The sequence below is a fragment of the Mchenga conophoros genome, linkage group LG20 (assembly GCF_057382185.1).
Source record: "Mchenga conophoros isolate Kocher_MC1m ecotype Shallow Benthic linkage group LG20, M_conophoros_male_GT1.1, whole genome shotgun sequence".
In the NCBI taxonomy this organism is placed as follows: Eukaryota; Metazoa; Chordata; class Actinopteri; order Cichliformes; family Cichlidae; genus Mchenga; species Mchenga conophoros.
Window position 1 is genome coordinate 13250908 of NC_140545.1, and position 25161 is coordinate 13276068.

The window sequence follows — 25161 nt, forward strand, 5'->3', positions numbered from 1 at the left end:
TAGCAGCTAGTGGACTAAAAAGTGTGTGAACACCTTAAAACGCACCAGACGGACTACAAACTGATGAATTCCCCAAGTGATAATTCAATGTCACAGCTGTTCTACAGCTTGAACTGAAAGTGTGACTTTCACATTTGGTGCGACTGGTGTTTCAGCTACTTAAGTTTAAAGGATTCAGTCACACATTCGTCTCTTTGGGATTTTATATTTGAGCAGCAGTCCTTCCAGTCTAAGGCTTTGTCACACGGACAAATCCTAAAGAAGTATTGGCAAGAAGTATTGGCAAGAAGTCGAAGTCGGCGCAGTCGTTTCCACGTTATTGTGAGGCAGTCGCTGCATGCGAGCCGGCTGTTAGCGATTAGTTCGTGCTTGTTACATGCTACCTTAAACAATCAATTCACAGAGAAATCAAGGGTGAGCTCTCTCTCTTTTTTTTTTTACTTCGGACCATTAGCACAAGTTGTATGCTAATGTGTAAGTTGTCCAGTCTTTAGCCTTTTGACTTCTTCCTTTGTCCATATTGTCAGGGAGTTAAGGATTTTTCCCACATACCAGACCTGTACCAAGCCAGATGCCACCAAACCAAACACATATTGCTGCTGTCAAGTAAAAGCTGTAAAACAAAGAATAATAGAACAAGACACAGACCCTTTAAAAGCCCAGTGTACATTCGAATCTCTAATCTGAATGCTAGCCTCTCACACCAACACACCATGTTTTTATCTGACAGCACAAATGTGCGTCTGGATTGGATGACAACGTACTGTATGTTCTTAAATACTTGAACCACTGATCTGCACAGGGTAACATAACATACAGAGAGACTGACCAAAGCTTTATGCATCTGCAACCCGAGCACAGCTCTGTGATAAGAGACTTTTCTTTGCCGTTTTCACTTATTCCACAAGAAACTTTTAGTGCTCAGTTTTAGTGATTTAAAAGCAGCCTCCGTCTTTATCCTTGATGAATGAGGCAATGCTACTTCCATGTACAGGCGTTCATTAACACGTTTTGTTCAAATTGAATGAATGAAACAATCTGAGGATGTGGACTCTTACATTGATGTTTGACTGGTGTTCACTTGCTCAGTTGAAGACTTGTAAAAAATGATTTTTGTGATACTGAAAGAAGAAGTCGTTGTTAGTGCCCCTAGGATAATTTTGTAGGGAGAAAAAAAAAGGGAAAAAAAATAGACATGGTGAGATAAGGCCCATTTGGTTTTTGATGCTTTTGTTTCTTAGTTTTGTGCTTCTTGTTTTATGCTACAGCACTTGTTGAGGTAAAAGATGAAAAGACTCAGGCAAGGCAGAGGAAGTGCTTTGAAGGCCACGGTACCGCTTCATTGTCCATTCCATCACATCTGGGTTGTTTTTTCCCCTCTTTTCATGTAGGAAAAGAAAAGAGGTGGTGAAAGAGATTCTCCTGGCGATTGACAGACACATAGGTTTTTGCTGTGCCTTGTCAGCCTCTACCCACATGGAAAATTATATGCTTTTTTCCATGTACATGATTCCTATTTTGTTCAATGTCCATGTCAAAAACTGACAAACAAATACAATATATGTAAATATATATGTCCTTTTAAATGTGAGATTACTAGACTGATACCAGTCATGTGTCATCTAGCCTAGCTTATACTAAAGTAGCCAAGAGCTAACCAGGCATGATAACTCCCTCAAAGATGGCTATGTAAAAAACTGCATCCATTTAATTGGAGACAGTGTGAAAATAATATGATATCTAAGGGTGTGTGTTATGGGGGGAGTGTATCCTGCAAACAGTGAATGTAATTAAGAAGATTTGACACAAAAATCCCTCTAAAATGATAAATTACATCTCTTTTGTTGATGTATATTATTAGGGTTGCTTTATATTGATTGAGGCTATTGTTTGTTTTCATGCTAATATTAAGACAAGATTAAAGTAAGCTAATTACATGAAATGTCTGTAGGCAGCTTTTAGCCTGAGATTGCTATTTAAAGTCTTTTTCTCAAAGTAATGGACTAAATGTGCTTATTTGCTTTCTTGGTTTTTCTCACTTTAAGGAGAGAATTATTACAACTTTGACATTACTTTTTTGTATGAGAAGTCAGAGCTAGCAGATGGTTAGCTTAGTTTAGCACAGAGCCCTAAAGAGATAAGATAAAACAAACAGGTAGCCTAGCTAGCCAATTAGAATGTAAACAGCTTGATGAAGATTTTGTTCAAATATTATTTCAAACAACAGCACTAAACGTGATTAGTAATTAACAAAGCTTTGCAGACACACCAGAACTTACATATTCATGTTTTATGGCTCTTGTGCATGGATGTAAGATATAGATAACGGCCCCTACAAAATTAGCCATCGTGTGGGCCTATAAAAAAAACCCCAACTTGTGGCTATACCCATAGTCTAACCAGAAGTCAGCTATCTTGAATTTGCTTGTGTACAGATTTGAAGATGAAATATCTTCCAGCTTCATATGAGGGTCTGTCTTAAGTAAAGATGATAAAAAGCAAAGCTTCAGAGTTTTATTGAAAGGTTTTTCCAACTTTTAATGTTCATTAAGTTCAGGTTTCATTTTGAATGTAGATTGCATTTCATGAAAAACGTCATCCAATTTGACAAAATATCTACAACAACATGACATATAATTAGTGGATTTTGTTAGCCAAGAATGGGTATCTGTTCATTATTAACACTTAGCCCCCTTAGTCCAGGCATAAAACCCAGTGTAAAGGACCTTGATTTAAAGATGCAAGGATTATAGCGCACTAGACGTTTCCCCTTCTTTATGCTAAAGTTAAGATTGGTATAAAATACATGAGAGTGGTATCAATCTTCTAATCTAACGCTGTTATTTTATTGAGAAAAGAACAGCACCTTTTGTAGAAAAACAAAATCCAGGAACCAATTTCATTTCTTGTACTTTCTAAGCCATTTTATGAAAATATGTCAAATGTATCTATTTGCCCATATGGGATGCACCCTCCATTGGACGAAACATTGCCACACAACATTTAAACTTGCCCTCATCTGCCATTTCTAACCCCCAACCCCAATAGCAGCACTCGTGGGTTTTTCAACCCAGCAGTTCCAGCTTCCTCGCCTGCTGAGTTCACTTTGATTAAAGTACATCTGAGAGATGGAGCAGAGGACATAAAATAACTTCACACACAGATTAAAGAGGAGAGAGGTAGAAAGAAAAAAATACCTTAAACAGTTTTAATACTTTATGAATTCTGATACCTTTTTAAGAGTTTCAGACTTGAAGCTGCTGTGACAGGTTTTGGCTGTTTCACGCCCGTGTAAATATCCTGCTCTTTCCTATTTTGCAGATTTATTACGTGTAAATAGACACGCATCAAGGAGAGATTAAACATGTTTTTTGCTAAATCTGGCTCGTCTGATGTTTTTATTGCTCTTCCATATCCCTACGTACCCTCAAAGTTGCGGATTTGAAAGTCGTAACAAGTTTTTGGTTTATCTCAAGTGCTCGTCGTCACGAGAGAACACAGAAGATCAAAAGCGGCACATGTGAGATCTAAATACAGTATTATTGTACTCTGGTAGAGCAAAAACTGCTGCCTGTGTTTGACTCGTTCCCCCTCTGTTTTACTGCACCGATGTTGAGGAGGACATTGAAAATGATGATGATAAGCCTTTACTTTGCAGACTTTACTGTCAGAAATCTCTTACTGATGTGAGTCATGAATATGCAAATCTCAGTTTCAAGAGTACAATCATCCATCCATCCATATCTAGTCACTTTCCCATTCATGTGAAAAGACTGAAATTATCCCAGTGAGTGTCAGACCAGTGAATCCTCAAATGACACTGTCAGACACGAGTGCTGTGTTGCAGTAATGACCTGGTGGAAAATGTGCCTTTGAATCTCCCAGTGCCATTGAATTTGTTTATAGTATAAATCTTCTTTGTTTTTTTTTGTTTTTTTTTGAATGGCAAGATTATCATGAATCTGCAAAAGACAATATGTCTAAAACACCTTGTGATCTGAAGCACAGCACATCAATCGTTGAACATGGTGGGGCCAGTGTAATGACGTGGGTTTGTATGGCTGTAACTGGTATTGATAATAGAAGACTGAATTCTGAAGTGCATAGTCAGACTCAAATGGATAAATTAACCCAAATCATACTGTAAGAGCAACTTATACGTTTCTTAAAGCAAATAAATTAAATATTATTAAATGGGCAAGTCACCTAATCTAAACCCAGCAGATCATACTTTTCCATCATTACATACAAAGCTGAATGCAAAAAGACCTGCGAACAATAAATCCTTAGCAGAAAATACCAAGGGAGCAAACACATCATATGGTGATGCTTTGTAGACTTCTAGTATTCATGGACTGCAAAGTATTTTCATCCAAGTATTCAAAACAATCATATCTGAAACTAAGTTGGTTTGTCCAGTTACTTTTGATCCTTTTAAAAATGGATAAAAATGAACCCCTCGAGTTCTTTTAGGTAGTTTTCATGCTTAGACCTAATTCAGTTCAGTTCTTGTTTGTATACATCACAACAACAGTCCACTCAAGTTAATTTTTATTGTCTGGTAAAGACGCTACAATAACAGAGTGAAAACTACAACAATCAGATGACCCCTGTGAGCAAGCACTTGACAACAGTGGGAACAAAAAGCTCCCTTTTAAAAGGAAGAAACCTCCTGTATGGCCAAGCTCCAGGAGGGGAAGCCAACTGCAGTGACCAGTTAGGGGTGACCTAACCAAACAGGACAGAAAACACTCAGGAGTTAAAGCAAGTTATCTATTAATTGTGACGGTTGGTGGTTCAATTCTTTGGAAGCATACTCAAGTACAAGTGTGCTCCATAATGCTTTTATCAGAGACTGAATGTTATATAGACCAGACCATTTACGTTGGAAAAGGATGCTTAAAGAATATTCTGGTGAGTTGGACATTGATGCTCAGAGTGTTTGTTATCTAGATAGGCAAACATATACTGCTTTCCTCATTCTTTTATCCTTCTGCCTACAGGAAAGGACCAAATAGTGCTTTTTTTCCATCTCTCAAATCCAGAATACCTATTACTAGTTTAAAATGTGGCATTTAAAACTCTCCCCTTTAAAGCCCTCCCCTTGAGAACTCTGGGATTTGACAGGTAGCCCATCACTCAAATTAAAAAGTCCAATTTGAATACATAAAGAGGAGTGATTCAGACCTCTGGAGAGAATCTGACCTGGATATCACAGACACCTGGTCTTTGTTCTGTACGGGAGTGACCTCTAATGTTCAAACATGTTCTTTTTTTCATGTATTTTCCTTCACCTGTAGGCCCCTCTGATCCCTCTGCTCCCCCCCCCCCCCCCCCCATTTATCTGCCTCCAAAAGAGTTTCTTTCCCACTCCTCTTTGTCTCCCCATCCTTTAATATGCCTCTTACATATTATGTAGATTCCCTGCTGTAGCGCTTGTCACAGTAGGCAGAGCACAGCAGTGCTTAGACAAGCTACTGGGTGCACAAACTCACGTAGAGAGTAGACGCCACCTCCCATTGCCTGCAGCCCCCTCTGTCTGGCTATGTGTTCAAATATCTAAGGGCATCAGATTACCATGTTGGAATTGCGCTTGTTGTGAAAAATCACTCTTCCTCTCTTTTTCTCTTTTATTTTCTTCTTCTCTCTCTCCTTTATTTTGCGCCTCGAGGCTACTCAGGCAATTCAATCACCCCGACCGCTCTCAACACAAACACTCGGCCGTCCTCTAAGATGCCTCGACACAGAATAAACGACAGTCACATTGGCTTGGGCCCCACACTGCCGACTCTCAGCTGGAGATTAAACTGTGATAAGACTCCTCTCTTTCTCCAGAGAGAAAGAGAGAGCAAGGGAGGAACAAAGGAAGAAAAGATAAGACAAAAAGCAACAAGTGGAAATAAAGGCGTAGAAAGGGGAGAAGTGTAGAAAGGGAGAGAAGGAAAAAGATAGTTGACTTTGGTTTTCTCGAAGGATGGCAGTTAATACTGCCAGGCTGAAATCTCACTCATTTTGTCTTTATGAAGCTCCAATAAGTGACGACCAGCAGGGGAAATAAGATGATGGAGCAGAATCAGAGTAGCAGACAGAGTCATGTCTGTCCTGGCTGCTTCCTCTCTGTCAAAGCTGAATTAAATGCAGTGCTAAATTGTGGCTGCGTGGGCACACTTCTGAATGTGCCGGTGCACAAGCGAAGAGTAGCCAAAGTCAGCTTGAATAATCTAATGTGACCACTCGTCGCCATGGCATCTATTGCTGACTTCCATCCTCAGAAGCAGCAGGTCTATTATGGCTCTGTCACACAGAATAAAAATAGGATGGCAAATTCCTTGTGACTAGGAAAAAAGTGTGGTTGCCCAGTGACTGCATTGAATTTGTGTCGCATTTTGCCACCAACTGCAAGTAGTTGCGGTGACCAAATGGCTGCCATACACAGAAGCTGAGTGTGCAACACCCTCAACCCATTGACGACTGCTTCCGATTGCAAGCTTGGTGACTACGAGGAACCTATGTCCAAGCGATCGTGGTCTGACTTTGATTTATGCTCTCAGACAGACGAGTGAAGATTTGCAAATAACCGACGTCAAATTTATGGTGCAATCAATCTGAAGTGCAACTTGTCTGCGATGTGTTTTTGCAATAGGGGACTTGACTCAGCTGGTTGCCAACTACTTGTATTTTGGTTATGTTTCTATATAAAAACAAAGGCTGCTGAGCGCCTGTGTTATTTTGCTGTTAAATCATTGTCCTGCAGCACCCCAGCTAGGGGTGTCCAAATTCATAGGCTGCATCCTCCTGAGGACCCGGCTTTCGCGGTCTACGTGGACTGGGTCCTCTGAAGGCCGGGTAGGCTGGAATTGTTTGGACGGTGTAGCCTTCAGTTTTGCGTCACCAGCTGTCTCGTCGTCTCGCCGTCTGCTCTTTGCTATCTAAAATATAACAGGATACTGGCATAAATTGTCGATCATCTCACACTTCTGTTTAATCAGTTTTCCGTTTGATGTTTATTCAGCTGTGTGAAAACTATAACTTTAAACACAGCCAAACCGATTTACTCAGGAACAAATAGAACACTGAAAAAAGCCAAGCAATACCATTGAGATATATATATATATATATATATATATATATATATATATATATATCATAACCTAAGTAGCAAAAGACCGCGGGGGGTTTGAAAACGATGTGCGGGCAGTTCGCTGTTCTCGCCCCAGCTTGCTATTGAGCTGGTGGATAACAGACGTCTCCGATCACTAGCACTTTTGCAAATATGTGATGTCTTGATAAACTGAGCAGATATTTGAAATTTACACAGTTACATTCTCGTTTGAAAATATCTTAAAAGTTTATTTTGTGACCCAGAAAAAGTAATAAGAGTAATATTATAACTAAGTAGTTGCCGCCATTGTTGGAAACTGAAATTGGCTGGGCAGCGCTATGAATTCTGGGATAATGTGGGCCACGAAGGATACACCTGACCCATCCTTCAAATCTGGGGAAAACATTTGTGGGCTGCATTTAAAGGAGTCTACAAATTTGGACACGTTTTAAGTCACTTTGAAGATGGTAACTGACTGGGAATGGCCAGAGATCTGGTCCCCATCTTCAATGCAACCATTTCAAAGACATCATGATCCCGTTTATTCCATGCAGCTGCACGAAGTTTGGTCTTGCTGCAGTCTCCAGCTGTTGTTTTCGCTGGTATGACTAACATTTAGTGATAGGGAACTGGTGGATTTTTTTTAATTTCCCATGTGTTTTGAATAAAGATTCAGAAGGCTGCAATCTGAATGAGCTCTCACTGTTACACCTTTCCACATTAACTTTTGAGTGATTAAAGTTAGAAGATAATACGCAAATTCCTCTTTTGCGGCATACCTTTTTAGACAGTAAATGTGGGACTTACATTTCACTTCAGTCCTGATTTGTAAAATATTTTTGTCTTCAGTGCTAATTAGCACTGTTAGCTTTATATTGAGCCAACCTACTATTTCAAACCTGCTAAATATGAACATTTAATTATAACTTCTTACTGTATCTTAGCATAATGACATTAGCATTTGGCTAAAGGTATTGCTTGATAGAGATGCTAGCATGGCTAGTCCTCGATGAATAGCAATAATATTAGCAACATGCATACATGAAGCACATATTTTTACATTCAGTGAAACATACAATTCTCTAAAAAATAATTAGTTCTGGTATTGATGGGAAATAAATGTATTTTAATTATAGTACATTATACATTTCTAAGTTTCCTTCAGTAAAAAACATCTACTGTAATTGCTAATTCTGCTTTCTTTACCTGGCTTCTGTGTAGGTGTTAGCATGTTAGCACCACATTACCCAAAGCAAAAACTAGTTCCATTTTCACACTAATGTAAAACTTCACACTGAGGAAATTCTTTTTCTTATTAAAGCAGATGGAAAAATGTAACATGCAAGTGCAATTTTACCAAAGGACTGTCTACCAGCTGTACCGGTTACTATCTGAAAAGTTATTTTCTGAGACTGAACTCATGTAAAATCGACTTTCATTGCACCAAGCCAGATCAATGAATTCCAGAATAGCACCGGGGAGTTCCTATAATACTAGAGGTCTGATTGTAAGTGCTTCTCTGGCAAGCGGCAGATGACAGACCACCAGAGCCAATGAAAAGCAAATGTGGCATTAGGGATTCAGCTTGTAGTTCAGCTCAGGCTATTTTCACCAGTTCTAACCCCCTGCCTGCTTTGCTCCTTGCCATCCCTGCAGGAGCTCTCTTCACCTTTCCTCTCAGTAGCCGCCGAGCTATCCTCATACTTTCATCTCTTTTTGTCTCAGCAGGATGGACGGATGCTTGGGAAGGCTGACAGAAGAGAACAAACCTGACTAGACGAACGAGTCATCTCAGCCCCCCCACCCGCCTCTTCTCTCTCACTTGCCTCTTCATACCCTTCTGTCACTCTTCTGCTTCCCCTGTCATCCTTTTATCTCTTCCGACCTCTCATCTACCCCCTTCCTTTCTTTCCATCTCTCTTCTTCCAGCTCCAGCTTTCTCTTTCTCTTTCTGTATCACTTATGGCTTGGCTGCAGGCAGTGCTGCAGTATTGGAAGCAGCATGGGGCTTGAGGAGTCATCTGGTACTAAGCAGAGCTAAGCCCAGCTTCCGAAAAGCATCTTAGCACTTTGGTCTGGAAAGGTTTACAAAGAAAGTCAGATGATAGAGTAGGGAAGCTGAGCACTTGGCCTCAGACACCTTGAGTCAAAGGGAAGACAACTGTGCTAACTTTGCTCTAAAATATTTCTAGAATTAAGTTGGACTATAAAATAATTTGGCACAGTGTACAAAGTACACATTGGTTCAAGCTCTAAGCTCTTTGAAGTTTAAGAGCCAATCCAAGCCAATTGATGCTTCACCTTTTAACACAATTAGTATTTTTTGACAAAATTTTCTGTAATTGCCAAACTTGCTACTAAACTGTGGCTTTTCTTTAAACCTAACCAAAAAGTGACAGGAGCCTCAGATAAATGAGATGTCAATGCTGATAACGCTGGCCTGAGTTTTCTAAATGGAAGTTACAAGAATTTTATTTCATTTTTGATGAAATGTTCTTCTTTTCAGTGAGTAGTTTCTATAGCTGCGGTTACAATTTTTATTCATGAAAATTCATGAAGGTCAACCACATGGTCAGTCTCTCAACAACTCCGACTATGTACACACTGTTAGGTACGCATGTTCAGGTGGTTGTTGAGGCAGATATCTAATCAGTCAATCACATGGAAGTGACTCAGTGCGTTTAGGTATGTAGACATGGCCAAGACAACCTGCTGAAGTTCAAACCAAGCATCAGAATGAAAGGTGATTATTTCCGCAACTGCTAATCTACTGAAGACATAAACCCCTTTCACCCTCTGTTGCTTTACTGTTGACTGAGATGCTCATATACCTAAATGTTCATGATGTGGTCAAGTTGTGCATTGGCCCTTGCTTGGTGGAATTTAGCTGTATGGGCTAGTAGTTTTATGATATTACCTGGGTAATAGAGACGCGAGTGTCGCATGTCTAAACAGCTGACAACAAGAAATTGTGACAATATTGGAAAATTCAATTCAGTTCAATTTAATTAAACAGCACTGAAACTGAAACTTTGAATTCTTTGTGGAAACAAACAAGTAATGCACTTCATCACTGTACTTTATCAGGAAATACACTAGTTCGGTCTTTAGTAAAATTTTTATCATTAGAGAAAAAAATTACCAATAATCATCCCACAGATGTAATATTATCTACAGCTACTCTTAGTACCATTGATGTTAAGTTAGACTCTTTTTCTCTAATAGATCTTTCTGAGTTAACTTCAATAATTACTTCCTCCAAACCATCAACGTGTCTTTTAGACCCCATTCCTACAAAACTGCTCAAAGAAGTCCTGCCATTAATTAATTCTTCGATCTTAAATATGATCAACCTATCTCTAATGATCGGCTATGTACCACAGGCCTTCAAGCTAGCTGTAGTTAAACCTTTACTCAAAAAGCATCTCTAGACCTAGCAGTCTTAGCTAATTATAGGCCAATCTCCAACCTTCCTTTCATATCAAAAATCCTTGAAAGAGTAGTTGTCAAACAGCTAACAGATCATCTGCAGAGGAATGGTTTATTTGAAGAGTTTCAGTCAGGTTTCAGAGCTCATCACAGCACAGAAACAGCTTTAGTGAAGGTTACAAATGATCTTCTTATGGCCTCTGACAGTGGACTCATCTCTGTGCTTGTCCTGCTAGACCTTAGTGCAGCGTTCGATACTGTCGACCATAATATCCTATTAGAGCGATTAGAACATGCTGTAGGTATTACAGGTACTGCACTGCAGTGGTTTGTATCATATCTATCTAATAGACTCCAATTTGTTCATGTAAATGGAGAGTCCTCTTCACACACTGAGGTTAATTATGGAGTTCCACAGGGTTCAGTGCTAGGACCAATTCTGTTTACATTATACATGCTTCTCTTAGGCAGTATCATTAGAAGACATAGCATACATTTTCACTGCTATGCAGATGACACCCAGCTCTATCTGTCCATGAAGCCAGATAACACACACCAATTAGTTAAACTGCAGGAATGTCTTAAAGACATAAAGACCTGGATGGCCGCTAACTTTCTGCTTCTTAATTCAGATAAAACTGAGGTTATTGTACTCGGCCCTGAAAAGCCTAGAAATATGGTATCTAACCAGATTCTTACTCTGGATGGCATTACCTTGGCCTCCAGTAACGCTGTGAGGAACCTTGGAGTCATTTTTGACCAGAATATGTCCTTCAATGCACATATTAAACAAATATGTAAGACTGCATTCTTCCATTTGCGCAACATCTCTAAAATTAGAAATATCCTGTCTCAGAGTGACGCTGAAAAACTAGTTCATGCATTTATTACTTCCAGGCTGGACTACTGTAATTCATTATTATCAGGATGTCCAAAAAACTCACTGAAAAGCCTTCAACTAATCCAAAATGCTGCAGCAAGAGTACTGACAGGGACTAGAAAGAGAGAGCATATTTCTCCTGTTTTGGCTTCCCTTCATTGGCTTCCTGTTAAATCCAGAATTGAATTCAAAATCCTGCTCCTCACATACAAGGTCTTAAATAATCAGGCCCCATCTTATCTTAATGACATTGTAGTGCCATATCACCCTATTAGAGCACTTCGCTCTCGCTCTGCAGGCCTACTTGTTGTTCCTAGAGTATTTAAAAGTAGAATGGGAGGGAGAGCCTTCAGTTTTCAGGCCCCTCTTCTGTGGAACCAGCTTCCAGTTTGGATTCAGGAGACAGACACTATCTCTACTTTCAAGATTAGGCTTAAAACGTTCCTTTTTGCTAAAGCATATAGTTAGGGCTGGACCTCCCTTAGTTATGCTGCAATAGACATAGGCTGATGCATTGAGTTTTTCCTTTCCAGTCACCTTTCTCACTCACTATGTATTAACAGACCTCTCTGCATTGAATCATATCTGTTATTAACCTCTGTCTCTCTTCCACAGCATGTCTTTTATCCTGTCTTCCTTCTCTCACCCCAACCGGTCGCAGCAGATGGCCGCCCCTCGCTGAGCCTGGTTCTGCCAGAGGTTTCTTCCTGTTAAAAGGGAGTTTTTCCTTCTCACTGTTGCCAAAGTGCTTGCTCATAGGGGGTCATATGATTGTTGGGTTTTTCTCTGTATCTATGAAGCGCCTTGAGGCGACTTATGTTGTGATTTGGCGCTATATAAATAAAATTGAATTGAATTGAATTGAATTGAATTTAGTAAATAGTAAAAAATCTTTAATCTTTTTTCTTTTCTTTTTGCCTTATTTTCTTTACTTTTATAGACATTTCACTACTCATTTATCAAACAGACTTCGTTAAAGCTAAAGACCCTAACAAGGTCTGTCTTTTATGATTGTTTTATTTTGCACTTTTTCTTAAAGCTATTTTGTGTTGTTTGAAACTCATGGTCTTTTTCAAGGCTGTAAATTATAACACAGATGAATTGCATTAAATTATACACTGAGCTGTGGCTTTGACTACTGAATAGTTTAATCTATCTCCTCTCATCCTCTCATATATTCATGGTGCATGCTTATAATAAAGGACTAAATTGAACTAACTTAAATTTGGAGTTGAGAAATGGAAAGTATGGAAAGCAAACAAACTGCAAATTGAAGTCCTGTCTTTGTTTTAGCTCAAATGCTGTAGTCCCAAATGCTTGCATTAATATGTAACAGTGGAAACTTCCACTGTGCACCGTATTCTTTCAAGTTTCTGTCGAGATCGTCTTGCCTGAGGATAATGCTCCCTGAGATACAGAAGGTGACACCAATATTTTCTTTCACCTCAAACGTATTTCATCAAAAACGTTTGAGGCCGTGGCTGGTGAGAATTGACTCAAGCAGCTGCAAAGTTTTATGTACCACTGTAGTCAACATAACTGGATTTACAGGCTATAGGGCCACTGAATAGTCCCAATATCATTAAGACTTCTGTGCTTCTTCACTATTAGAATACAGTTTAAGAGGCAGGCGAAAATCAGGCGTTATTTTGATGTCACTTTAAATACTTCAGCGTGCTATTGTTAGACAGCACCTTTACCTGCTGTACAATTAAAGGACATTCGAAGCAGTACGACACTGTTTGTAGCCTTTAGCTCCTTTCTTCTATTTTTAATATTTAATCTTAAATGTTCCACCTCCACCCCTGAAATATGTCAGGCAATTTGTCAAAGTTGTTATTGTCACTCCCCAGTCTCTCCTGTGCCAAGCTTAGTTTATCACTGTAGGGAGTGGCAAGGTCGGGTCTTCGCTGCCAAAGATAATTTTTGTTAAATTAATGTAATAATCTCATCATGTGGGAGACAACTGAGTGAACCTTGAATTAGGTGCCAGATATGAAACGCCTGCAATGATCGGAGGATGGATTTATTCAAATGGTAATGCATAATTGATATAATGGATACTGGTTAGATAATGTGTAATCTGTGTAGCTTAAATCAGCTTTACAATCAGAGCAGGTGTTAAAAAAATGGTTAATTATTCATCTGGATAAAAATTAAATGCAAATTTTTTAAAATGTATAAATTTACAGTTTGTGTTTTGAGCTTCTAGGGTATTAAAAATAACTAATAAGATACAATAATAATAAAATAAAAAAATAAAATAAACAAAGTCACTGACATCTATCAGTGTGGAAAGGGCTACAAAGTCAAAACTAGAGCCATTATCCACAACTAGAGAAAACTTGAAACGTGGTGAACCTTCCCAGGAGTGGTCGGCCTACCAAACTTACTCCAAGAGCATTGACAACTCATCCAGGAAGTCACAAAAGAACCCAGAACATCATTTAAATAACTGCTGGCCTAACTTGGCTCATTTAAGGTCAGAGTTCACGATTCAACAGTAAGACAGAAACTGGGAAAAATAGCATCTAGTTACAAGGAGAAAACCACTGCTGACCAAAAAGAGCAGGAAGGCTCATCTCACATTTGCCAAAAAAAGGGGGGAAATGTTCCAATTTCATCAGGACAAAACTAACAAAGCATTTCATGAATAGAACATCATACGAACAAGCAAATATTGTGGCGGTAGGGTGATGATCTGGGGCTGCTTGATGTTTCAAGACCTGGAGGATTGGATGGAACCATGTATTCTGCTCTCTACCAGAAAATCTGAAGGAGAATTTCCAGCCATCAATTCATGCCCTGAAGCTCAAGTGCACTTGAGTTATGCAGCAGGACAATGATCCTAAACACACCAGCAAGAACAATAAACAAAACTAAAGGGGGATTTTAGATTGGCTGATTCCAGACTTAAATCTGATTGAGATTCTTTGGCATGACCTTAATTTGATCTTCAAAACCCCCGTAATTTGTCTGAATTAAAACATTTTTGCAAAGAATAGTGGGTCAAAATTCCTCCAGAGTGATGTGAAAGACTCACTGCAAGTTATTGCAAATGTGTGATTGCAGTTCTTGATGACAAGGGCAGGAAAACCACTAGGGGGCAATTACTTTTTCACATAGGTGTATGTAGACTTAGGTGACCTTTTCCCCTTAATAAATCGTTTAAAAAACCTGTATTTTGTATTTACTTATATCATTGTTGTCTGACATTACAGTTTTTCTCAAATGCTAAAACACATTTCACAAACGTTTCCACCATGTTCTCCAATGTCTAAACACAACACCCTTTTCTAAAGCTACATAAACACAACCACACCTTCCCACTGCAAAACTCAAACTTTCACACCAAAAGAGCAGCTCGAAGCTTTCAAAAATGTAAACACTATACACATCATTACACACTACAGCAAAACAATTGAAAACACAATGCTCAATTTGTGAGAAGGTTCTTTGTTTCATAACTGCCAATGCATATTTTAGAAACTATACAGTAACGGATCGTCGTAGATCTCTGCAGAGGATTAGGCATTTAGATTTGTGAGTTTCATATGAGTAGTATAAATCTATAGAAAATCCTGCATGTACGTACACTACTGTAACACAACTCAATGCAAAAACAGAATCTATTGCACACAACAGTAATCTTGAAAACATGAACAGGGTGTGAAGTTTTTTTATTTACGTTATTCACACACACACACACCACAATCACTGTGCGGCATCATGTCGCTGAGCTGTTGCTCGCATCTCGTCAGTAATGATGGTGCGAGGTTGTCTTGCTCTCCCTCCTGGACCTTCTCCTCTCCCATGTTGGCCTTCTCCTCTTCCTCGTTGGTCGCTCCTCTTCCTCCTCTCCTTTGAACTCCTCTTCCTCGCTGGCCTGCTCCTCTTCTTCCAGGGCCAGCTCTTCTCCCTCCTCTGCATCAAATTCCTCTTCCCCTGACTCTGCCTTCATCCATTGTGTTTGTTTGGACTCTTCAGCATACTGTGCACTCTGAACTTGCTTTTACATGTGGGTACAGCATTAGCAACAAGTGTCTTCAATTTTGAGTCATTGTGTGTAGTGAATGACGCCAGGTGTGTTCCCTGTGTTCAAAGATTGGTGACTGTGGCAAGCATTTTGCATCACATGGGCTTTCATTTGAGAATATGAGCAGAGTTGTTTTGCAACATGTGTTTTAGCAAGGAAAGATGTGTTTAGATTTATGAGTACAGAGGGTTGTGTTTTGTGAATTGTGTCTTCATGTGACATGTGTTTATGGTACTGGAATATGGTGGCTACATTTAGTAAATGTGTTTAGACTACTGGTCATTTGGGTTACAGGATTGGCTTTTGTGTTTTAACATTTGAGAAAAACTGTAAAAATTTGTTCGATGATCTGAAGCATTTAAAAGTGCAGAATATGAAACAAACTAAGAAATCAGGAATCAGGTTAATCATATATTTCTGTGCTTGTGATGGACAAATCATGAGATTAAGGGTCATCTGTAGCATTACACTCTGGTCTTATTTGCTCATGTGAACACAGCAAATAGCTGCACTTGTACTGAAACTGTACAGGTGCTTAGGATGTCCAGTTGTATGTGTCTCCTCTGTTAAACAGTAAGTGCAGACTGCCATGTTTAGGCTTTTCTCTAAAGTGTTGAGACGTAGAGATCCAGGATATGGTAACAAAGATTATTTCTATATTTGTGTATATTTGGACTTTTCCAATAAACTATAGTAATGGCGTGTGAAAATAGGATTGTATTTTTGGAATGTGAAATGATTCCTATTTCTCATTTTCTGGATTTAACAGTAGAAAAAGTGCACACTTAATTCATCAAATTAATGACGGTTGAATTCCATTTAGTTCATTTCATCTAAGATGCTGGTATTGTGCATATTGGCTCAGTGTCATGGCCTACTTTGATAGCAAATGTTAATGCTGTTTAGTAACAGCTGCGCTTTTCCAGCTATGACAAGTCAATCAGTCTGCTGTGAAAAATTATAGGTTTATGCATTATGCAGTATGATTGCACATTACAGTTGTTTTAATCAAGTTAGTGATTTTAAACGTGTGGCTTGTCAGATTTTCTTTTTTTTTTTTATTTCTATGAGGAAAAGTCTATAGATTATTTAGGCCTTCATCTCATCAAGATTTAATCAGGGATGAATGGGTGTTTATATTATTATTATATTATAGTTATTATTTAAAATAGTTGTTACAAGAACGTTTCAAATAATAAGCAAGAATATGGCTGTTTATGTACTATGGGTGAGGCAAAAAAAAAATCCATATTTTGTGCAGCAATACTATATTCATATGGGGACATCAACTATTAATATTATATTATTATGCAATTTGCTAATAGATGTGAAACTTGTAGGAAAATAAAATAAACTGTTCTGAGAAAATGCTTTTGAGTTTTTTGGAGTTTTTTGAAGTTTTTTGGAGTTTTTTTGTTTTTTTTTTACAGCAGAGGCAGCATCAGCATGAGGAAAAAAGTTGATAAAACCAAGGTGGAAGTAAAAATAGACAGACATCAGAAAGCAATTCAGTTAACCTACAATAATACAGAGAAAACCCCAATAACCAGATGATCCTTTCATGAGCAAGGACTTTGTGACAGTGAAAACTCCTTATTAACTGAAAGAAACCTCAGAAGAACTAGGCTCAAGGAGGGGCAGCCATTTGCCAGGGCCAGCTGGGGGTGATGGGAGGAAGACAGGACAAGAGACATGTAGAGTGATATAACAACACAGGGAGTGAACAAGGTAATCACGTCTGTGGGAGTAGAGTTTTAGGTACCTGCTCAGTACTTTGTCACCATTGAAGAGTGGTAAATGGACTGGTTCTCATGTAGTGGTTTTCTACTCTACTCGAGCTTATTCAACATGCTTTATTCACAGATTCCCGCCCGTTCCTAAAGGCACTTTTCTCTTCCATCCTTCATGCTTTCTATCTAACATTCACACACAGTGATGCCCCAATGACTGTGTGAGAGCAACTTGGGGTTCAGTATCTTTCTCAAGGAAAGATGGCTACTTATGCATGCAGACTGGATGCTGTAGCATCAGAGAACCACCAACCTTCTAATGATAGAGTATATAGATTAATTGACCTGCACCAGAGCTACAGCCACCCTCTGATAATAACAGTGGCTGCATTATATCCTTAAACATAGTTACAACTTAGTTCCAGCACTTTCAGAAGGACATGGACAAGGACAGATACCACCCAACTCAGAGTGAGTTACAAAAAAAAAAAATGACACAATACATGATACTGGCACCCCCATCAGCCGAACTCTGCCCTGGACAGGGTGCAGAAAATAGGAAGACCTCTCCACTTTAATGGTGGTCTGTTGGGTGCGTGTGATGGTGTAAGTGGGTGTATGAGATGTAAATAGGTGTAAACAGTGAGTACGACTGCTTTAAATCAGGTATGCTGGTGCTGAACATAGTCCAGCCGGACTTGAGTTTCCCAGCCTCCCTCGGAATGCTGTCGAAGCTCTGTCAGAGGTGGGAGTTGAAGATCTCCAAGAAAGCCTGGGGCCTCTGCCAGGTGTTTCCAGCACACCCTCACTATACGTTCAGGTGCCCCAGGTCTATCCAGCATCCTCTCCCACCACCTAATCCAGGCATTGGTCAGCTGGCCAACTCTCTCTTCATTCCAATGTTCAGAACATAAAGCTGCAGATCTCATGATAAGATTACGAAATCAGTTATGGACAGGTTATCGATGGGCTATGGACATCAGTTACAAAACTCCACTTGGGTTCAGATCAGGCATACAATCACGCCACTCTGGGTCTCGTTGTTGTTGACATGAGCGTTGAAGTCTCCCAGTGGGATAACAGAGTCTTCAGGTGGAGCACCTTCGAGCACCCCACCCAGGGACTCAAAGAAGGCCGGTTACTCTGAACTGTTGTTCATTGCGTAAGCGCAGACGACAATCAGGACCTATTCCCCAACCCGAAAGCACAGGGAAGCAAGCCGAGGGGATGCTCAGATACCCACCTGAGCCTGCTGCCTGTCACCAAGAGCAACTCCACACTAGAATAGAGTCCAGGCCTTTTCCAGGAGACTGGTTCCAGAGTCCAAGCTATTCATTGAAGTGAGCCCAACTATATCTAAGAAAAGAACATCCCAAAACACAGATATGCCAAAAGCTTTGTACAGAAATCTTGCCATTCAAAGTGTCTAGTAACTTCCACTTATAACCAATGCAAAACACTGCACTAAAACAATGCAAACTAGTGCATTAAATGTCACTATGGTGCAGAAAACGTTTTGTTTGTTTATTCGACTCTTTCGATATCTTACTTTTCTTATTTTAGACAAAACAAAATGTTTAGTGTAACATGGAACCCATCCTGATAATCAATACACTGCTCTCTGAATTTGCTGTCCCACATGGCGACATACTGTTCTTTAAGCTGTGTACTAACTCAGCCACAGTAATGTTGCGATCAGAGCCGATAGAAAGTAAATGATAGCTAACAGCTCGTGAAGGGAAGTTGGTGGCACCATTGCTTCCAACCAAGAGACAACTTCCTGGCAATTTAGATATAAGTTACGTGCTTCCTTCTAAAATAGGTTGACAGCCATGGAGGAAGGCCCGAGTGTCTTACTCACCTAAACTCACAGTAATAGTGAGATTAAAGTGAAGCTGAAAATTTCAGCCATTTGTTTTCCCCAGCTGTTAAGCCTGCCACATGGATTGTGAAGTAATTTTGAAGAATCTGTCTTTGTTTGCTCTGCTTTAGCTTGTATACATTGGGGAATTTTAATATAAATTTTGCAGATCAGCTTTGAGGCTTCTGCTGGCCTAGCATGACCAACATTTATGAGCTGTTAGTTTCATATGAGCCTTGTACCAGACAAGATTCCCTAGACACCATTCTTTTAGTGTTTTAAAAAATCTTTGCTAAAAGGAAGAGTGATGAAATCTTCAGTGTACACAACTATTGCAAAGACTTACTAAAGACTGCCACACTACCAGCCACCACAGCCTGTTCTTTCTTGAAGCTGGTATAGCAGGAATGGATTACGCTCTTTCTTATAGAACATTGTTTAAAGGATCTGACATCTGAAAAGATGAGTGAATACACATTTTTCACAAATATCCCCTCAGTGTTTGAGTAAAAGTAATGGATTATTTATAGAATTTGTAATGTATTTTACTCTGGAGGATGAAATGCCAGCCAAAGAGAAAACAGCTTAAAACCAAAAAGAATATTTTGACTTTTTGACAGAGATGCTGAGTTGTCTGGTGACCTTTGGTTTAGGGTACATACTGCATTAACATAAAGTGAGTGTTATGGATGGTTTGGCCCTTTGCCTCAGGGCTTTATTGCTTGTCATACTTCTCCTTCTCATAGCCTGTGTTTCATGTCTTTTTCTAGGCTCTCTGCTTCTAAAGAAATTCAAAATACCAAGAAGAAAGAGGCAAATTTGCTTTTTAGTGCAGAGTTTTAACAAAGAGGTTAAAGAGTAGAAAAGTGTAACTAGCGTAACTAGCATATATATATATATATATATATGCAACCAAAATTACACTCTGACAATATTCTGCACAAAACAAAACAAACCAAACAGAACAATATACTCAACAATGAGCCATACCACTAAATATCAAACTACAGTAAAAGGATCATTTTTTCTACAATTAAATCCTGTTATTTTCAGCTTCTTCATACTGGTTTATCATTTTATTCTTATAGCAGATTTTAAATTGAGAAACATGTGTACAACACTTAAGATGATCATTGAGAGAATTCCAGTTTCTTATGCCTGTGACTGTTGGACACATTTGCCTTTGTGTGGTTCGAGCAAACCGATGCTTAAAATAAAACTTCCTTCTGCCGTCCCCATTTTCTGAACGCAATACAAATAAACTTTGTAACTTAAGAGGTAGTGTTTTATTTTTTGCCTTAAACATAATAATTAATGTCTGTAATTTCACTATATCTTCTAGTTTTAATAATTTCGATTTTATAAACAAACTATTAGTGTGGTCTCTATATTTAACATTATGCATAATTCGAAGAGCTCTCTTCTGTAATAAATATAATGGTTTCATATTAGTCACGTATTCCCCCATACTTCAACACAATAACTCAGATAGGGTAGAAACAATGAAAAATATATTATTCTCATTCTCTTGTAATCTAATATATATCTTACATTACCCAGGATATAAACCTGGGTATACCTGCTGTGACTGCAACCTGACTCCGCAATTTAGAATCACCAAGTGACCTAACATGAATGTCTTGGGATTGCAGGAATAAACTGCAGCACCTGAAGACAACCAATGTTTCATAGGGGTACAATATGAAGTAATATGGGCTGCACTTTATTTATATTTGCAGTCTCTTACGTTTGACTCCACCTCTGTTTTTCCATGCATCAGGAAGAGGCTTCTCTTGTCCTCAGCAAGACTGGGGACATAGCTAATGTCATCTCTGTCATTAGCAACAGAGATGACTTTAATTAAGTCAGATACAGCTTGAACGTATGAGCTGTGGCGGAGGTGGGTCGCAAAGTGGTATGCAGAACTGCAGTAACTGTGGGCAATGAGACTGTAAGTAGCTCAAGTAGCATATTCATGTCTGAGTCTGCGAGACTGATTTTCACTTTGCAACGAGCCACTACTAACACTTTATATTAAGCCATAACATTTGGCTAGCTAGCTCTTCTTTAGTTAAAAAAAAAAGTTTTGTTTTCTTAGCTATAATGTATAAACAAGGTCGAAGTAACAGTAGGGTGTTAAGATACATTAACTAACTTAAAATATAAAATTTTCAGAGGGCATTCAGGCAATTTTGGGTTAAGTAAAGTGGCAGAAGCTCTGACCATGAATAGTTTGGGTAACATGTAAAGGTGAAAAGAGAATATTTCAGTGTGTTGAGCTTCAAATCTGTTGCGGTTCTCTTGGAGGATGATTGGAACCTGTATTTTGAGCCTTCACTGTTAAAATAAACTAGTCGATATGTGTCAGAAACCTTGAATCATTCTCTCATTTATCTACAAAGAGTATGTGCATTCACAAATACAGCCAGCAGAGCTGTAAGCAGGGCAGAGGAGAATGTTGTTAGAGACAGCTTCACTGCACTAGACAAGGTCAAGGCACCGAGGGTCTGTATGTGTCGCATTGATTATCCGACGCAGTGCAACAGCGCTGCCGACCAGCTCTACAGACTTGTGCACTGCAAACTACACAAACAGAGATAGACAAGAGGAACACTGGTTAGTTCTTAGCAGACAGGTGTGGCTGTCAGATACTGTGGGTAATGACAGTAAGTCTGACAGGACACAATGCAAGCCAGGCAAACTAAACATGGGACAGATAGACAAGACAATTCTTCCTTCCATAAAGAAAGTGCAGACAGCGAGGTAGACAGATGGACAGAAAGAAAGGTGGGGAAAAGTTATGCTGACAGTTAGGTAGATGGCAAACTGTATAGTACAAACATACAGAGAAGGTGACACATTATTTGGAAATTACTTTGGAGGGTTGCAAGTAATAAGCTATGCTTGCCTAGGCATAAAGAATAAAGCTCAGTTTGCGGTGTGTGAGGAAAAGGCACAGTGTTACAAAATACTGTTGGGAGAAAGAGAAGGATTGCTTGTAGAGATATATTGTTTTTAACTAGCTGAACTGAATGAAGTTTCTATTTTTGTGCAATGAAACGCACAAATACTTTGAGCATTTTATTTGCCTTAAAAAAATAATGTAGACACTAAAGGTAAAGCATTTTTATCTTCTAGTCTCTTTTATGTTGCTCTCGTTAACAGTAAGGAGATAGATAAACAGCTGCACCCCTGCACCTGCTGGTGACTCAGCTTGTGGCCTTGCTCGCCAGCCAAACAATTTAAGCAAATGGTTAAAAAAGCAACGTTAACTTCATTATATTAGACATGCTAATTACTATATTTTGCCTTGCTTTAGTAAAAATCATACAAATGTTTGTTTCTGTTGATGCCATACTAAGTTTTAAACACACTGTAGAAATTGCTTTAGACTTTTGCTTCTTTTGTGCAAACCACTTTGCAACCCACCTCCAACCCAGCTTATTCTCTAATGTTGTATCTGACTTAAAGTTGTGTCTGATGTTCTGCGTTGGTTTTGGCTGCTACTGCCCTTGCATCCAGCTTTCTATATAAGAGTGGGAAGGTGCATTTTCATAGAGCAGAACAATTACAGCTACGGTGGCCCCGTGAAATCAAGTGCACTGCAACTTAAGAAGACACCAGGAAACAGTAAAATGTTGCAAAAGCACACAAAACAAAACAAAACAAAACAAAACAGAAGTTTAACAAAACACAATGGAAGCACAAACAAACAAACTTGCACAAAAAGCAGCATTAAGCTTTTTGGGGTAGACAATAACTATTAGAACGATGTGAACGATCACTCTGAGACATGCATGAAAAGAAGCGGCGGATTCATCGATCTTGCGAAAATATCTAAGGTATGCATTTTAATTGGATGATCATGTAATACTGTAGCTACATTGTTGCTATTAGCAGTTTACTGTTAGCTTGTCATTTCGTCACGTTACTGTCTCACCAAAAACAGTTTTATGTACATGCAAACTCCACACAGAAAGATCCGAGGAGTTGAACTCAAATTTTCCAGATGCAAACTTGACACGTAACCTATATACACACCAAGAGTATCACTACTGTTGGAGTGCATTTGAACTGAAAAAACACATCTTCTTACTATAGTGATCCAGGCTAATAAGTTTCTCCTTTTGTTTTATTTGCGAGTACTTTGCGAGGAATAAATAACTGAGCAAATGAATCATCTGATACTTAAGTGAGTCTCTCATCTTGTGGCTGAATTCCACCTCTACCCTGGATGCAGCTGCTGATGGTAGTCATTCTGTTCTGTAGCCTCTGTGAGCTGATGGGCATATAAACCAGCTATAACCATGGTGAGAAGCTCTGGATAACGTGGATCTCCAGTGCAGCTCTTAATGTTTTATGCTTTCGGTTTCTGCTTGATGCATCATATTTTCTGACAAACCCCAATTGTTTTGTTTGTTTATAATTAGTGCTTCAATTCAGTCACACAGTTGGCCTTTTTCAGGAACAGTAGTTAAAAAGGAGACGTGTATCTTTTGTCATGTTTTCTGCCAGAAGTTTCTTCCTGTTAAAGGGTGTTTTTTCCTTCCACTGTTGCCAAAGTGCTTTTTTGCAGGGGGTCGTCTGATTGTTGGGGTTGTCTCTGCAGTATTGCAGGGTCTTTACCTTAATGTATATAAAATTTCACCATGCTCAACCTGTTACACATACATTGCAACACCTAAGTATCCACTCGCATAAGTTGCTGCTGAAGGACGTTAGAAGCTTTGATTTCTCTTTGATATTTCTTTTCTTTCAAAACAGGGTTCATCACCAACATCAAAGTGGCAGAATAAGTGAAACATTTTATGAAAGTGGGGCAGGAACTATACGGCTCGACTCGTTTATGAATCCTTCACTCTTCTGCGCATATACATAGACTAAGCCAAACCCACGCTACAGTTTGAAATAATATCTAAAAATAAAGATGTTTGAGCAGCAAACACACAGGATATGCATATGTATAAAGCACAAGCATCTCCATGTGACATATGCAGTGCGTGTGGAGAGACACTGACTCATTGCTGGGCTCCTCTCTTGCCTGGAGCTGAATATTCTGTGCTGGCAGCATACAGTATACAAACACAGCACTGCGGGAATCAAGTAGATATAACACTACGGTACGGCGTGATTCCTCGCTGCCATGCTTGTCCGCTGCCATGGGTCACACAAATCAGGGCTAAAGCAAGCAAAGACAAAGTTATCCAACCACAGGTGGTGCACAGAGAGAAGGGTTTGCAGTTAAAAGTCCTATATTGATGCATAGTATACTCAAAGACAGGCCTCCTGCCAGAACTTTGTGTAGGCTCTAACTTCAGCTCAAGCTTCCAGGATGCTGGGAGCTATTGTATCTGAATAAAGCAACACGGGACTATATTTAATTATTTATTGTTCAGCTTCCATTCATTGATGATGTTTTACACACAAAGTCCATTAAGCCAGGCTGTGTCAACAAGCATATAAAAGCCATCTTAATGTATACCGAGTTGACAGACACAGCAGCAGCTTTCTTTTCGTTCTCCGCTGCTCTTTTCTGCGAGGCAGCGAGTAGGAGGCGACTGCAACCTTGGTTGAGGGCATGTTGCAGCATTTTGGAATGAAAATTAATAACTTTGTGGTAAAAAGAAAAGCTCCTGAGGAGTGTAATTTGCAGCAAAACAAGGTTAGATGCATAATAGATTTGAGTGGCAGGGCAAATGAAGAGAAAGCATTTTCATTTCAGTTTTCTTTTCAGTTTGTTATTGTTATTAGTGTGGAAACGCTTCTTTGTTTTCAGTCTGCTTTTGTCCTAAGCAAAAATGCCATACCAAAGCCCACCTCGTCAGTCAGACCGACATCTCTGCACTCTGGGTGATACGCTGATGGAATCAAGACAAACACACTTTGAAAGGAAACCATTTCAAGGATTATAAGAAGAGGAAATTTGTTGCTTTCGTTACTCGTTTTATCAATGTTTCAAATATTAGTGTGAACGTGAATAGAGTTACTCTGTTAAACCAACAATTATCGCCCATAACATAAACATCAGATCAAATATTAAAACATATTAAACCATAAATGCCACATTTCTAAATGTTTTTTACGTCATGTGAGGAGTGACTGACACACCTTTAACAAGAAGCA